Source organism: Maylandia zebra, linkage group LG16 (assembly GCF_041146795.1).
Source record: "Maylandia zebra isolate NMK-2024a linkage group LG16, Mzebra_GT3a, whole genome shotgun sequence".
Lineage (NCBI taxonomy): Eukaryota > Metazoa > Chordata > Actinopteri > Cichliformes > Cichlidae > Maylandia > Maylandia zebra.
Window position 1 is genome coordinate 135,170 of NC_135182.1, and position 14,888 is coordinate 150,057.

At 44.0% G+C, this 14,888-nt stretch overlaps 1 protein-coding gene across 1 annotated transcript in view; it reads left to right on the forward strand.

Moving 5' to 3' along the window:
- Positions 1-330: 330 nt before the first annotated feature.
- Positions 331-14,888, forward strand: part of LOC112432458 (microfibril-associated glycoprotein 4-like) — a 39,623-nt gene continuing 25,065 nt past the window's right edge. Inside the window, exon 1 of the mRNA XM_024801016.2 lies at positions 331-442. The gene's annotated coding sequence lies outside the window, so the exon portion shown is untranslated. The remainder of the gene's footprint in view (positions 443-14,888) is intronic.

The window sequence follows — 14,888 nt, forward strand, 5'->3', positions numbered from 1 at the left end:
TCCTACTTATTAAAAAAAAAAAAAAAAAAAAAATGACAAAGGATGAACTGAAGCTCTGCTATCACGTAATGTCGCATACTGCTGTTTCTGATGTCATTTAAAAAAACAAAACAAAAAAAAAAAACAGTCTGACCATAAACAGAGAGGTTATTGTCCCTTAATGGAAATTTCACGTATTGATGGTAATTGGCCATAACATTCCTGCATTGGTTAAAATCACAACCCACAGTACGTGACTACAGCACTTGTTTCTGTAGTCATGTTATCTCACTGTGGCAGAATGTAAACAGACCCTTGGACCTGCTAGCCTTGAACAGTGAAGGTACTGGAGTCATTTTTTTCTGAAGCTCTTCCAGTAAATGTAACCTCTGCCTTCCTGTCCCAGTTTGAGTCTGTGCTGCAGCTGGAAGCCTGGTGTGGAGCTCAGAAGAAATCTGCCAAAGTAAGAGCAAACTAGAAAATCAGAGAAAAACTTGTTATTGGGATAATAACCGAAATCTTCTCAGACAAAATGCTGATTTAAACAATTTGTCAAACGCTCTTCAAACAGTTTAAAATGAAAAGAGTAAAAAGAGAAGCGGTGTTTTCAGCTGCTGCTTCATAACAGTGAGAGTTCAGATAAATTAACAGTCATTGTAGAAAGAACAAACACACACTTTTCAGAGGTGTGTGTGTCGATCATTCCAGCATTTAAACAGTCAACAATTACAATTCAGTTTCAATTTTATTTACACAGCACCAAATCACTCTGAGGATGCCTCACTGATCCTCAGAGTATGTAGTCCTGCAAGAACACACAGGAGTCACTAAACAATTATTTCATGCAAGAAATTTCATAAAAACCAAATTAGTGTCCAAAGCGGTCATTATATTCAGGGCCACATGTATGCCTGTTGCATACATGTCATGCATGCTCTTTGGGTTTTTTTAAACAGCACATTGTTGCTGGACATGCTAAAGGAAGGTAGAAGTTACTGTTTTTCGAACCATAAGGCACACCGCATTATGAGGCACATTAAGCGAAACAAAACAGTCAGATAAGTCAAACTTTGCTCAGATCATTCTTCTTGCTTCCTCTACTTCTGTACCAGTGATTCATTAATGTTGAATCCTTTTGCAGCTGCTCTGACCGGAAAACAGGGTTTGGATTTTGGTTTCATTCTATAATACTCGACTTATTTTTCTACAAAGTTTGAACTTTGAGAGTGTTTAAACAAAAGAGAAAAGTGTGAAAATGTTTATACCTGTCTGAAAAAAGTGTATAAAGTGTGTAGTGAGGGGTTTTACAGCCTTAAAGCATCTATAATAATTGTAAAAAAATAAATAAATAAATAAAGCTGGCTACTTCATGGATTATGTCTTTGTCACCACCTGGTTGGATTACTGCAATGTTGAGGATTTCCACCAAAGCACATGACAGGTTCCAGTATGTCTAGAGCTAAGCCACCAGATTTTGAATAGGCACTAAGCTGTGACAACACATCACCCACACCCTCATAATTATCCACTGGCTCCTCGTCATGTCGCGCCTTACTTAAAAGATCATTCCTCTTACTTCTCACAAAAATCTCTCAATGCTCTGCGCCCTCAGTACTCGTCTGACCTGCTGGACCCATACAGTCCACAGCCATGGGTCTGCTTTCTGTCCTTCACACCTTAACTTCATACCTTTGGTGACAGAGCTTCCTCTGCAAGTCTCTCCTAAATAAGCTTCCCAATGTTCCATCACTGTAGTCCTTCAAGAAACTTCCCAAAACTCACCTCTTGAACCAAACCTTCAACCTCTAGCCTTTATTTTTGTGTTTTTTTATTTGTACTCATGTGTAAAGCATTCTTGGGTTTCTTGAAAGATGCCATATACAGTGCTCAGCATAAATGAGTACACCCCACTACATTTGTCAGAAAACCTTTGGTTTCCTTTCAGAATCAACATTTTCTATGAGATGCTATACTACAAAATACTCTCACAAATGTGGGCAATTGATTGCAAACTAGATTTGTTAATTTGCACACACAAAAAATGATTTTCCTAACAAACTCATTCAAGCCCATGCAGCAAAAATGAGGACACCCTACTTATAGTCTTAGGAGAAAAGCCATACTTAAGACTACAAAATTTGAATTAACAGGCATTCAACCACAGGTGAGTCCAAAGATTCATTTAAGACGTGTCTAGCAAAATGTAAGAAAGATGGAAGCGCAACCATCTTACAGAGACGTCCATGCCATCCATGGAAGTTAACATCTCAACAGGAGCGTCTCCTGATGAGAAGGGTTGAAGAAAATCACCATGGAAGTTCACTGCCGTTAGCTAAAGCAATAGAAAGCCAAACTGGAGTGACTGTTTTCCGTGACACCATACGGCGCACACTGCAGAGGAATGGCATGCATGGGTATCGTCCATGAAGGAAGCCTCTCCTAAAGCCCATGCACAAAAAAGCACGCCTAGAATTTGCTAGGGCCCATGCTGAAAAAGATGAAGACTACAGGGACTCTATACTCTGGAGTGATGAGACAAAGATCACTGTTTTTGGAACTAATGGTTTCAAAACTGTATGGCGTCATGAAGGTGAGGATTTCAACGAGAAATGCATAGTTCCTACAGTGAAACGTGGTGGTGGCAGTGTCCTTATGTGGGGCTGCATGAGTGCTGCTGGTGCTGGGGAGCTGCATTTCATTGATGGTATCATGAACTCAACAATGTACTGCTCTATACTGAAGGAGAAGATGCTGCCATCACTCCGTGCACTTGGTCGTCACGCACTTTTCCAACACGACAATGATCCAAAACACACATCTAAAGCTACTGTTGCATTTCTGAGAAAGATCAGGGTGAAGGTGATTGAATGGCCAAGTATGTCTCCTGATCTGAACCCAATCGAACACCTGTGGGGAATTCTGAAGCGGCAAGTTGAGCATCACTCTCCATCCAGCATCCAGGCTCTAAAAGAGGTTGTTCTTGAAGAATGGAAAAAGATAGATGTTGCAATATGTCGTAACTTGTTCATTCCATGCCTAGAAGATTTGATGCTGTCCTTGAAAATCATGGTGGTCATACAAAATACTAGATGTAGTAGTTTTTGTTGCAGGGTGTATTCATTTTTGCTTCAACCAATTTTAGTAAAACTGAAGATTTTGTGATCTAAGTTATATTATTAACCTTAATTTCATGATATGGAGTTAAACAAGTGTTCAATAAAACTCAGCCTGGTGAAAATTTTGGAAATTGTTCTTTTGTTCATTGAGCTACTGATTAAATTCGTGCTTCTTGAAGGGGGTGTACTTATTTATGCTGAGCACTGTGAATCTACAATAGAAGGATATTGTAGCACTGACTAAATGTTGTCCTAAAAATGAATAACTTAAAAAAGACGAGTTGAGATGCACTTACTAGTAGCTGTGGTCCTAACAAATAGTACTGTGCACCAATAGTTTTATCTATAATAACTCTGGCATACAAGTCACTCCGTAAAGGGAATGGCAGACCCGCATTTCTTATAGCAGCCCAAGTCCCAGGAACATGCCTGGGAAGAGTCCCACTCATCTGTTCAAGAGAGGTGTATGAAAACAGGTCAGTCAGTTATCAAAGGTGATTTGCTGGAAGCAAATGTTGTAGGCAACCACTGTGAACAACACCTTGTAGCAGAATAATTCAGGGAAACCTGTAACAAAACTCTATGACCAAGTTTACAGGCAAGATCATGCAGGTAATGTGAGCATAACAGCAGATCTGAGAATAGATCACAGCAATGATGGCCACTGCAGGTTATACATCCTTAATTTTAAGAGTGGCTGGAACCAACACCAGCCACCGCTGGAGAAAGAACCTTAAAAGTAAAATAATCACATTAGTGTCACGGCTCGGCTGTGTGGTAGGCAGGAGGAGGACCCAAACGCAAAACTCACAGACACGGGGATGAACTCAAAATCACAGCTTTAATGCTGGAATGGCAGAACATGGGAAATACAAAACTAAACTGGGAAAAGTAAACTAACATACGCAGAGAGACACAGGGAGATCCACACAACATGAGGGACGACGCAGACAGAAATACACAGAGGGTTAACGAGGAAGGTGGGAACACACGGGGAACACAGGTGACACTGATAATCATAACGAGACAGGGCGGGGTGAACTGAACATGACATGTACGGGCGTGAGAGTCACAAAGTAAACAGGAAGTGCACAGAGGTTCAGACAGGAGGAGAGAGAGCACGGGGAAAACACAGACATAACGGGCTGGGAAAACATGAAACAACCACAAAGGGAGACGAGGGCTCATAAATACATAGAGGGCACACAGGGGGAAGAGAGAGCACGGGGAGAACTTAGACATAATGGGCAGGGGAAACATGGAATAAAACATAAGGAGAGACGAGGGCTCACAGATACACAGAGGGGCACACAGGGGGTAAAAGCCATGAAGGGAAAACACTTAGGGAACAACACAACAGGGCAACTCAGAAAACATGGCCTAAGCAAGGAACAAAATACAAACATACAAGAACACTGTTGAAAACACGCAGTTCTTTGAATCTTTGGGCTGAAGGAAGGACAATACTCGGTGTATCAATGCTCAATCAACAATCATTTATTTCCATACAATTCAACAATAAGAGCATTACAACGTCCGGACGGGAGAGATGCTACCAGAGGGTCAGGCACATGTCTCAAAATGGTGACGGGTTGCTCAGCTTTTTATAGTCTCTAGTGGCCCCCAGCTAGTCGTAAAAGCCAAAACATCACATTTTTTCTCTGTTACAGCGCCTAAGTTATGACCTCGGCAGTTGTTTCTCTGCTTTCTGTAAGGTGGGGGTGTGGAATGTGGTCTGTCTATCTCCCCTGTCTTTAGACACAGAGTCTCCTGCTTACAACCTTCTCTTCATGATTCAACAATTAAGCATGTCAAGAAAACAGTGTAACACATTCCCAGCAGATCAAGGATACAGAGTGATGCACATTTATCTAATGAACTAATATGTGAATATGTTCTGTTAACTCAAAAGTATAATGAGAACTAAACTACATACAGATCACACACTCTATATTAAAGGGTATAATGTGATCTACAGCAGTATTCTAATTCAACTACTTTGATTACATATATAAGGTAACATATAATAACAGAATAATTTAATAATTCCCCCTTTTGATCTCTGAAAGAGATCACTTACAACATGCACTCCAGGGTCGCAAGGTCCAAGTTTTCTTGATCCTGAGGCCCTCTGTCCCCCTTTAACGGGTGGACCATATGTGGGATGACCTCTGTGTTCACGCAGTTCAGATGCAAGCAAAGTTAGATTTACAACCATAACAGCAGTTACAGATGACTCTCCCATCACTCCCCAATTCTCCCACAGCTTTATTTTGGTGCTCCAGTTTTCCACTCCCATTTTAATGCCCCCTTATACCTTTCAAATGTACTTAGACTAGAACCTCTGTCTAAGGAGCTTTTAACCTTTATTTTTATTGCTGCAGCTACCAGTGTCTTCCAGTTGGGTGATTCTCAGCTTCTTTCTTCGACCTCCGGGGATAGACCACCCTTTAGTCATTGCACAGTTCTGGGGATTATTCCGCCCCGATTTCAAACAAGGATCTGTGTGTTTTGGGTTCACCGGCGTGTCCCCCTTTTTGCCAAGAGCCTCTCGAACCTCGTTGGTCTGGTGTTCCTGGTTTTCGCCAACCCCTTCATGGTTATTGCTGTGTCTGTGGGATCCATCTTCTCCAGGAGCCCAAACGTCATGACACTTGACCCCAGTTGCTGTCTCGGCTGTCCCTACATCTGTCTCTGCTGTGAAGGGTCCTCACATCTCCGTGTCCCCGTCTGGTGTCTGTTCCTTTCTCTGCAAGAGACAGAAAACCAAAACACCTCTCTCCCTAGCCTTGATAATCTAATATTGTTATCCATTGTTGTTCTAATGATTCAAATTTGGTTTACAATATTATGTTCAGGACTTATTCTAATCATAATCTATGTGTGTGCAAAAGAAATAAAAATTAGTGAACCCTTTCTAAGTCTAACACATTATAAGCTTAAGTTTTACCATAGCTAATTTATTAAACACAGAAATAACGTCATAAGATGTTCATAAAACCATTGTTTGATGTTCGGACTCAACTCCCCCTTTTTGACACACTCCCATGTGTCAATTCATTGGAGCTAGACACTTAAAAGAGAAGGTTAGTGACATCATATCTGGTAACTGGTCCATCCAGAGCTGTAACATTTTGAAATGTACATACAACAAGCCAAACCACACCTTGGTCACACCAACCCTTTTCTGCCCCGAAGATGTCCAATGCCATCCTAGTATGGACTGTCAAAAGTGGCTTTAACGCTGACTATCCTGACAATCCATTTTATAACGTTTCCTGGTCAGATTTGCCAATCTCTGCACCAGGGTTGTAATAGTTTTGCAATTTTCATCAGTTTTTATTTTTATTTAGCTTCGACTTCAGATTTTCAATTTTATATCAGTTTTAATTAGTTTTTACCAATTCTTTGCTAGTTTAGTGTAGTTTTGTATTTTCTGAAAATCCTTAGTTTCAATTTAGTTTTATTTGTGTTTTGCAAAAATTAAGTGTAACAAAATCCCAGTTCCATCATATCAGTCATGCTCTTCTGGTTATCCTTGGGTGTTGAGACTAATAACTATTAACTCTTGCCTCACCGTGTGGTCCTAATTTTGGTTGAAGTGAATTGATAACCTTTTGAAGGCGATTGTTTCACACATTTATTTAGATGTCCCAGTCCTGTTGTCTCGGGATACATCACGCTGCCTTATCTGGGGTTAGCTGTTTTCTGGGGATGCGGGTTGAGTGGGTGAGCTCTTCAAGGAGGGGGAGTGTGCTCCCCCTGATGAGGTCTTCTAGGTAAGCTAGGTTAACCTTCTTGTGTGGGCTTTTCAAGTGCACTTTAAGGTTAGTGGGACTTTTAGTTTTATAAATGTCCCTCATGACCCCCTGATGACCCAGTATTTCATTTTTGCACACTGTAGTACACATTTAGTTTTTGCTTGTAGCTCGCATACTCTACTTGCCACTCCTCTAAGTCCTGATGTTTCTTAGAGAGGGCAACAGTACCTTTAAAATTATATCACACGTGTGGGGGTGTGGCCTTGCCAATTGTTTTGCCCACCTTTTCAAAATGGCTGGCGTGCCCAAAAGCACATTTCATGGAAAAAGAAAGGTAAGCTTGATATTTATATTTAAAATGTTTTGTTAAACTCAGATTTTTATTTTATTCTTTTTGCAAGTACCCCTCCTCGGTGGCGAGAAACTGTTGGTGTGGTCAAGTGGGTGCTCTAGAAACAAACGCTCAGGACAGAACAGTTATCAGTCATGTACTTCCTACAAATTTTGCATATGTTTTATTCCATATTGATCCTCTGAGTGTAATGGTACATTTTAATTTGAATTTATCCAAACTAAACACAATATTTTCTTTATTTACTTTGCTCTTGTTCTTTTCCAGTACCACATCCTATCAAATGTCCCTGTCGATTATATTCTACATTTAATAACTTACTATTTCAAGTGAGAACCTAAATCATGTGGACCAATGTTTATTATTGCATATCTCTATTCTGAATGTGGCCAGTCATTCATAGGTATTGTTCAATTTTGGCGATTTTCCTCTATAACATTTAATTGACTTTTTACAGTGGCCTGCTATGGTTAATAATAACATATTCCAGTCATGAGTGATATCAATAGTTATCTCCACTGTAGCATTTGGCATTCCCAATAATATAACATGATACCTTAATCAAAACACAGCTACTATAGCACAGTTTTCTTAATGCAAACATCAGTAACTCAAAATCAGCAACCACAGTGTTAAGTCTGCAGTTCATACTTATGTGAAGCTAGAGTCTCCTCCTCCAGTCTCTCTTATCCTCCTGCTCCTGAAAAAACAAAACAAAACAAAGCGAAGCATCCACCCTTCTCTTGTCGGCTGGGTGAATTGTTTATGAATTGTTTATTGGCATTTACTAATCCTAAAGTGGGTGCAGTCATTGTCTCAGTATCAAGTCAGTCAAAACTTTTAGTTGTCAGTCCATCACAGTCCATTCACATGCATACCTCCACACACATTCATACCAGATGTTGCTGATAATGGAGTCTCACGCGCAACCTATTCGAGCATCCATCACCAGCAAGATGACGTCATCATTTTAAAGGAAAACAATTCCTTGTTGTTTTTGTTTTTTTTTGGGCCGGATTGACTCGGTGCAATCCTTTTAGATCATTGTTCCCTATAAGTGAATTTCTCCCAAGCCAATTACAATCATGGAGAAGCACACTTTGCAACTGTTTACAGTAATAATATTTTATAGCGCTTTAAATTTCAATCTTTCAGGCCTTGTTTAAAGAGCCGATTGTTAAATCATGAACTCACAAAATATCAACATATCACCACCGGTGGATCACACCTCTCAGATGTTTTTTCTCCAGTGCACTGTAACAAAAACGAAAACAGACATAACCAACAAAATACTACTAAAATAACACAAACTAGGGCCCGTTGCAGACATGTCCAAGCATAAAACTATCCCTCTCTCGCTTACGAGAAAGAACACAAGCCAAAGCTCACTGATAAAACCAAGCTAGCGCTAAACCAAAACCAAACAATCAACCAGAAATTCACAGGAACATTTTGCTTCCTGCCGGGACAATATTGTGTGGGAATGAGAACCTCAGGTGCCGTAACACCTTTTGTTCCTCCTTGAATTAAAACTCAATCACAGAAAATGCCGTACTCCGACCTAAAACTTACACTATTAATTCATCATTTTCACTCTGTGCCACTGTTCCTCATCAGGGCTATGTGAAGCACAGCAAAGAATTCAGTCAAGGCCTTGAGCCATAAACAGACATCACGCACAGACATTGTTTTCATAACCAAACCGTTTTAGAGCTTATTCCTAAAATCTACATAAATGCCTTCTAGGTGACATATAACACATTCTAAGTAATCAATGGCTCCTCATAATAATTATGCATTGGGATGTTTGTGTGCAGCATTTTGCATATCAGCATAAGCAAAGCATTCTTCATTGCATCAGCGTGTATGTGTGTGTGCGTGTGGATCACTCTTTATTGCACAAGCGTGTGCATGTGTATGTGTGTGCATCACTTCTCAGTGAATCAACATTCCCGTGTGTGTGTGTGTGTGTGTGTGTGTGTTTCTCTTCATTCTGAGTCAGTGCATGTAGATGTGTGTGTTTGTGTGGGTGTTTGTGTTCATCACTTTCCTGTTCTGGTGTTCTGGGTAAACCACGGCCTGAAGCATGCCCTGGGGTCCTGCCCCCCCCTCCTTTTCAGTTTGTTTGCGACCATTGCTGCTGCTTCTGCTCAAAATTCAGTCCGTCCTGGTTCTGACCCCAATTGGGGCAGTCCTTTCTCCAGGGTCGATGTTCACCGCAGGTGAAACCTGCATCTTCTTCTGTGTTTTTGTCCATTCTGAGGTGCCTTCTGTCCTCAGTTACTCCTCTTGTCTCGGTCACGCCCTTTTTCGCCACCCGATCATCCGTGTTGGTCCATCACTGTCCTGCACAGTGTGAATGCAAAGTTATCAAGGTCAGCATTCTTTCGCTCGGCCTTACTTTTCATTCGGGCTTGGCGGGCGTCTCTTTACAGCTCTGTCAGCTGACGCAGTCTGGGAATTTTCCCCCGTGTAGTGAAACGGGCCTTAGGTTTAGTGCTCTCCGTCTCGGCTGCATGAGATCACATTCTTGCAGGTCTGTTGACATTCTCAGGTCGTTGTTGTGGGTCCAGCTGTTGCAGCATTTGGTCAGTGTCACGTATGGGGGAGAGCAGGAGTCCAGTCAGCCTCGGCTTTCAGGGCCGGCAAAGCAGCCTGTAATTAAATATGTATAGAAAAAACAAAAACAAAACAAAACAAAAACAAACAAAAAACAAAAACAAAAACAAACGAACAGGAAAATGTTGTTGTGTTGGCTGTGTTATTCAGAGGGGAGACAATGGGGCCAGGCCCTATGTGTTGTGTTGGCTGTGTTATTCAGAGGGGAGACAATGGGGCCAGGCCCTATGTCAGCCTTCTCTCCCCCTTTTTTTTGTTTTTTGTCTCCCGATATAATCAACTCCTAACCCACCAAGTTGACAGGACAACACCGGTATATGTTAAAATTCTTAAGATCATGTTTAAAAGCCCAAAAAAGGAATTTTCTTTCATTCAGTAATCACTTTTATTAATCAATCAACAGAAAACATGTCACAATTTGAATCTTTTAACCACTAAATTTGTTGTGTCTTGCCTGGTTGGTTAGACCAGTGTTCCTTTTTTTTTTTTTTTTTTGTTAAATTGTTGTCCTGCAACCCAGAGGGTTTCTTTGTCAGTAATGTATAGACTTCATCATTTAAGTATGTTAATTTTTCTTTAACCTTGCTGGAAAATCTTCACGTGTTCATGAGTGTAAGCTGTTTCTTCATTGCGTGTATGTGCATTTGTATAAAAGCAGGTTAATTTTATCTTTTCTCAAACTAGGCGTTACCTTAAAAGGAGCCTTTCTCTCAGATTTCTCTGCTTGTGTGTGTTTTTGTTTCACCTTTTTGTTGTGATGCTCCGGACGCCTTCCCAACCTCCACAAGTCCGTTGGCCCCAATTTTATGTGTTAAAACTTCTCTTAATTTCTCCTCTAATTCTCTCCTCGCTGCTGTCTGTTTCACAGCTGCTGATTCGTGCTGGGTGTGGTTCCCATTACCTATAATTTTGCTTCGGCCGCTGTGCTTGTGGGGGCAGTTGGTCCAGGTCCGCAGCTTCCTGTATTAACACACTAAGAGATTTATTTAATTTCATTTTCATCACTTTTAAACCGATAAGCAGGCAACACGCCTACCTTGACAGCGTAAACTGTACGCCAGTCTCCCAACACATTCCTCTCTCTACTCCTCTATAATTCTCCACTGCACACCTCTTACTATCTCTCCTTTTTATTTTTATTACACCACAGAGTAATACACCCAATTATGCCCGTCTATCTCTATGTGGCTCCAAATTCCCTCTTTATTTTAATTTCACACTCGTCAGGGGACAGGCACACAACAATTTCAACCACTGAAACGAGGAATTCAACCTTTTTATATTTCTTTACTAATCTAGACTCAACGTTTGGTCGCAAAATGTGTCTTGTTCTAGTCCGGAAATAAATGTGAACCCGTGATTACACGGCCGTTCCAGTGTTATTTCCGTAGCTATGCGGGGGCCCTCACCTCCCCAAGTCACCACCTCGGCACCCGGACAACGCCGGTCCTGGCCACGCGTCCACGGACAGGAGGGTCGCCACTCCTAGGGCAAAGTTCCACAGGTACACTAGGCATCAACCTTTGATCCTAAAATGTGTATTTGCTCTAATGTCCTCCTAATCAAACACATTAACCGTCACTGTCACTGTGTTCACGCTTCACACTCCACACACTCAGAGCGCGCCTCACTCACACTCTCACTCAGTGCGCGCTTCACCCACAAGACAGCACCCAGAGCGCGCCTCGCAGCTTCACACACACTCTCTCACCCAGAGCGCGCTTTGACACTCACACACAACACTTTTCCTCAGCGGGAATTCTACACAGAAACCTCTGAGCTCAACTATTAGATCTTCTTAAAGCACACTGCACCATAGACCAAAATACCCTTTTCTCTGCGCTTATGACCGCCACCACGGGGCAAAGTCGCATCATAAACGTGATGCTTGCATCCCCGAAGTTATACCAGACATCATAAACCAGGTTTTGCTCTATGTACTTCTTGGCAAGTAAAATTTTACTTTGTTTTATGACCGCAGCCCTTAAAGAAAAAAAACTCGACTGACGCCACAAACCACCGTCAAACCTCTATCAAATGTACTAAAACTAGCACCAACCACTACTGCACTTCACGGCCGCATATCACCGGAACACGGCCGTATCATAAACCAAACCTACGGACGTGTTTCGCTCTCGCGTTGCCAGTGTTTAACCGCACCGTGAAGCCAGCATCTGCTTTTCCTTAAATCAACTTCTATTTCATAGCCGGCAAGAGCCAGGACGTAACCGACACCATAAACAAACTTCAAACCTCAACTTCAATGTACTGAACTAATGGCCGCGTCTTCAGAAGAAATTCTAATGTATTATTGCTACAGAAGCCAGTATTAGACAAAATTAAATGTGGAAGGTAAAGTGGCTGCATCTAGTCCAACGTAGTATGTTATTAGTATCTCGGTAGAAGCAGATTACTGCAATCTAGACCAACGTAGTATGTTATTAGTATCTCGGTAGAAGCAGTTTATTTAACACACTGGAATTCAGCCTCAACTTATGTTGTTAGTATCTTGCGCCAAAAACCAGACACCGACAAATTTACTGTGAAAATACATGTGACTCAGCGAACAGATTAATTTGGAAAGCCCAATATGCACATTTGGTATTTATAATACAACAGGCTGTGCTTACCTTTTTATTTTTGGACCGGTCCTCTGTTCACCTCGCCTCACGATCTCACCAAAGGTCAAATCTACACCTCCTCAGCACACCAAAGATCCGGGTCACGGCACCAAGTTGTTGAAAACACGCAGTTCTTTGAATCTTTGGGCTGAAGGAAGGACAATACTCGGTGTATCAATGCTCAATCAACAATCATTTATTTCCATACAATTCAACAATAAGAGCATTACAACGTCCGGACGGGAGAGATGCTACCAGAGGGTCAGGCATATGTCTCAAAATGGTGACGGGTTGCTCAGCTTTTTATAGTCTCTAGTGGCCCCCAGCTAGTCGTAAAAGCCAAAACATCACATTTTTTCTCTGTTACAGCGCCTAAGTTATGACCTCGGCAGTTGTTTCTCTGCTTTCTGTAAGGTGGGGGTGTGGAATGTGGTCTGTCTATCTCCCCTGTCTTTAGACACAGAGTCTCCTGCTTACAACCTTCTCTTCATGATTCAACAATTAAGCATGTCAAGAAAACAGTGTAACACATTCCCAGCAGATCAAGGATACAGAGTGATGCACATTTATCTAATGAACTAATATGTGAATATGTTCTGTTAACTCAAAAGTATAATGAGAACTAAACTACATACAGATCACACACTCTATATTAAAGGGTATAATGTGATCTACAGCAGTATTCTAATTCAACTACTTTGATTACATATATAAGGTAACATATAATAACAGAATAATTTAATAACACTAAGAACACTGGGCCAACATGGCCCAGGACCATGACAGTACCCCCCCCCGCAAGGGCTGGCTCCAGACAGCCCAAACACAGAAAAACAAAACCAAACAGAAAACAACCCAGGGCGGGCGGCGGGGGCCCAGGACGGAGGGCTCGGAACAGAAAACAAAAGAAGAGCACAGCAAACACCGGAGCCCAAGAAAACAACCCAAACACAGAGCAGTTCAGGGGGCCGACCATGCGGAAGGCAACGGCGGAGACGTGGAACCAGTCCAGGGGGCCGACCGTGCGGAAGGCAACGGCGGCGACGCGGAAACAGTTCAGGAGGCCGGCCGTGCGCAAGGCAACGGCGGCGACGCGGAAACAGTTCAGGAGGCCGGCCGTGCGCAAGGCAACGGCGGCGATGCGGAAACAGTTCAGGAGGCCGGCCGTGCGCAAGGCAACGGCGGCGACGTGGAAACAGTTCAGGAGGCCGGCCGTGCGGAAGGCAGCGGCGGCGGCGAAGGAGACGACGGAGCAGTTCAGGAGGCCGACCGCGCGGAAGGCAGCGGCGGCGGCGAAGGAGACGACGGAGCAGTTCAGGGGGCTGACCGCGCGGAAGGCAGCGGCGGCCCTCCAGTCTCAGGCGTGCTGGCCATGGCCTGGTGGGCACAGGACCAGACGAGGCAGGACCAGACGAGGCAGGACCAGACGGTGGCGATGCGGGGGCCGGACCAGGCGAAGCACAGGCTGAGGCCGGACCAGACGAGGACGAAGACTCGGAGGCCGGACCAGACGAGGACGAAGACTCGGAGGCCGGACCAGGCGGAGCTGCAGAGGCTGAGGCCGGACCAGGCGGAGCAGAAGCAGAAGCCAAAGCTGGACCAGAAGCAGAGGCTGAGACTGGACCAGGCGTAGCAGAAGCACAGGCAGAGGCTGGCCCAGGCGATGACGAAGACTCGGATGCAGCTGGACCAGGCGACGACGAGGCGGTCGCAGATGGCGGCTGGACAGGCTCCTCGGGCCCTCCAGCGGAGACAGGAGGCTGAACGGGCCCCTCGGACCCTCCAGCGGAGACAGGAGGCTGAACGGGCCCCTCGGACCCTCCAGCGGAGACAGGAGGCTGAACGGGCCCCTCGGACCCTCCAGCGGAGACAGGAGGCTGAACGGGCTCCTCGGACCCTCCAGCGGAGACAGGAGGCTGAACGGGCTCCTCGGACCCTCCAGCGGAGACAGGAGGCTGAACGGGCCCCTCGGACCCTCCAGCGGAGACAGGAGGCTGAACGGGCTCCTCGGACCCTCCAGCGGAGACAGGAGGCTGAACGGGCCCCTCGGACCCTCCAGCGGAGACAGGAGGCTGAACGGGCCCCTCGGACCCTCCAGCGGAGACGAGGAGTGGCTGGAGAGGTTCTCCTGAACCCACAGTGGAGACGGATGCAGAGCCAGCAGGTGCGGAGACTTCTGGCTGAGGGGACCCTAACTGTGGCTGCACAGGGCAAGCAGTCTTATGCTTAGCAGGCAAGGGCAAAGCAGAGTTTACACAGGCGGCGTCTGAGTTAGCTCTTTCGAGTTGTGGCACAGAAAAAACCACAGCCTGAGAAAGTGACGAAGCAACATTGGGAGCCACAGGTACAGGAGCTGGTGTAATGATTAAACTGTTCATAGCAGAGGAATGGATAATGGTCTCTGTGTCGCCTGGCTCAGGCAGAATACTAGGAGTGGATG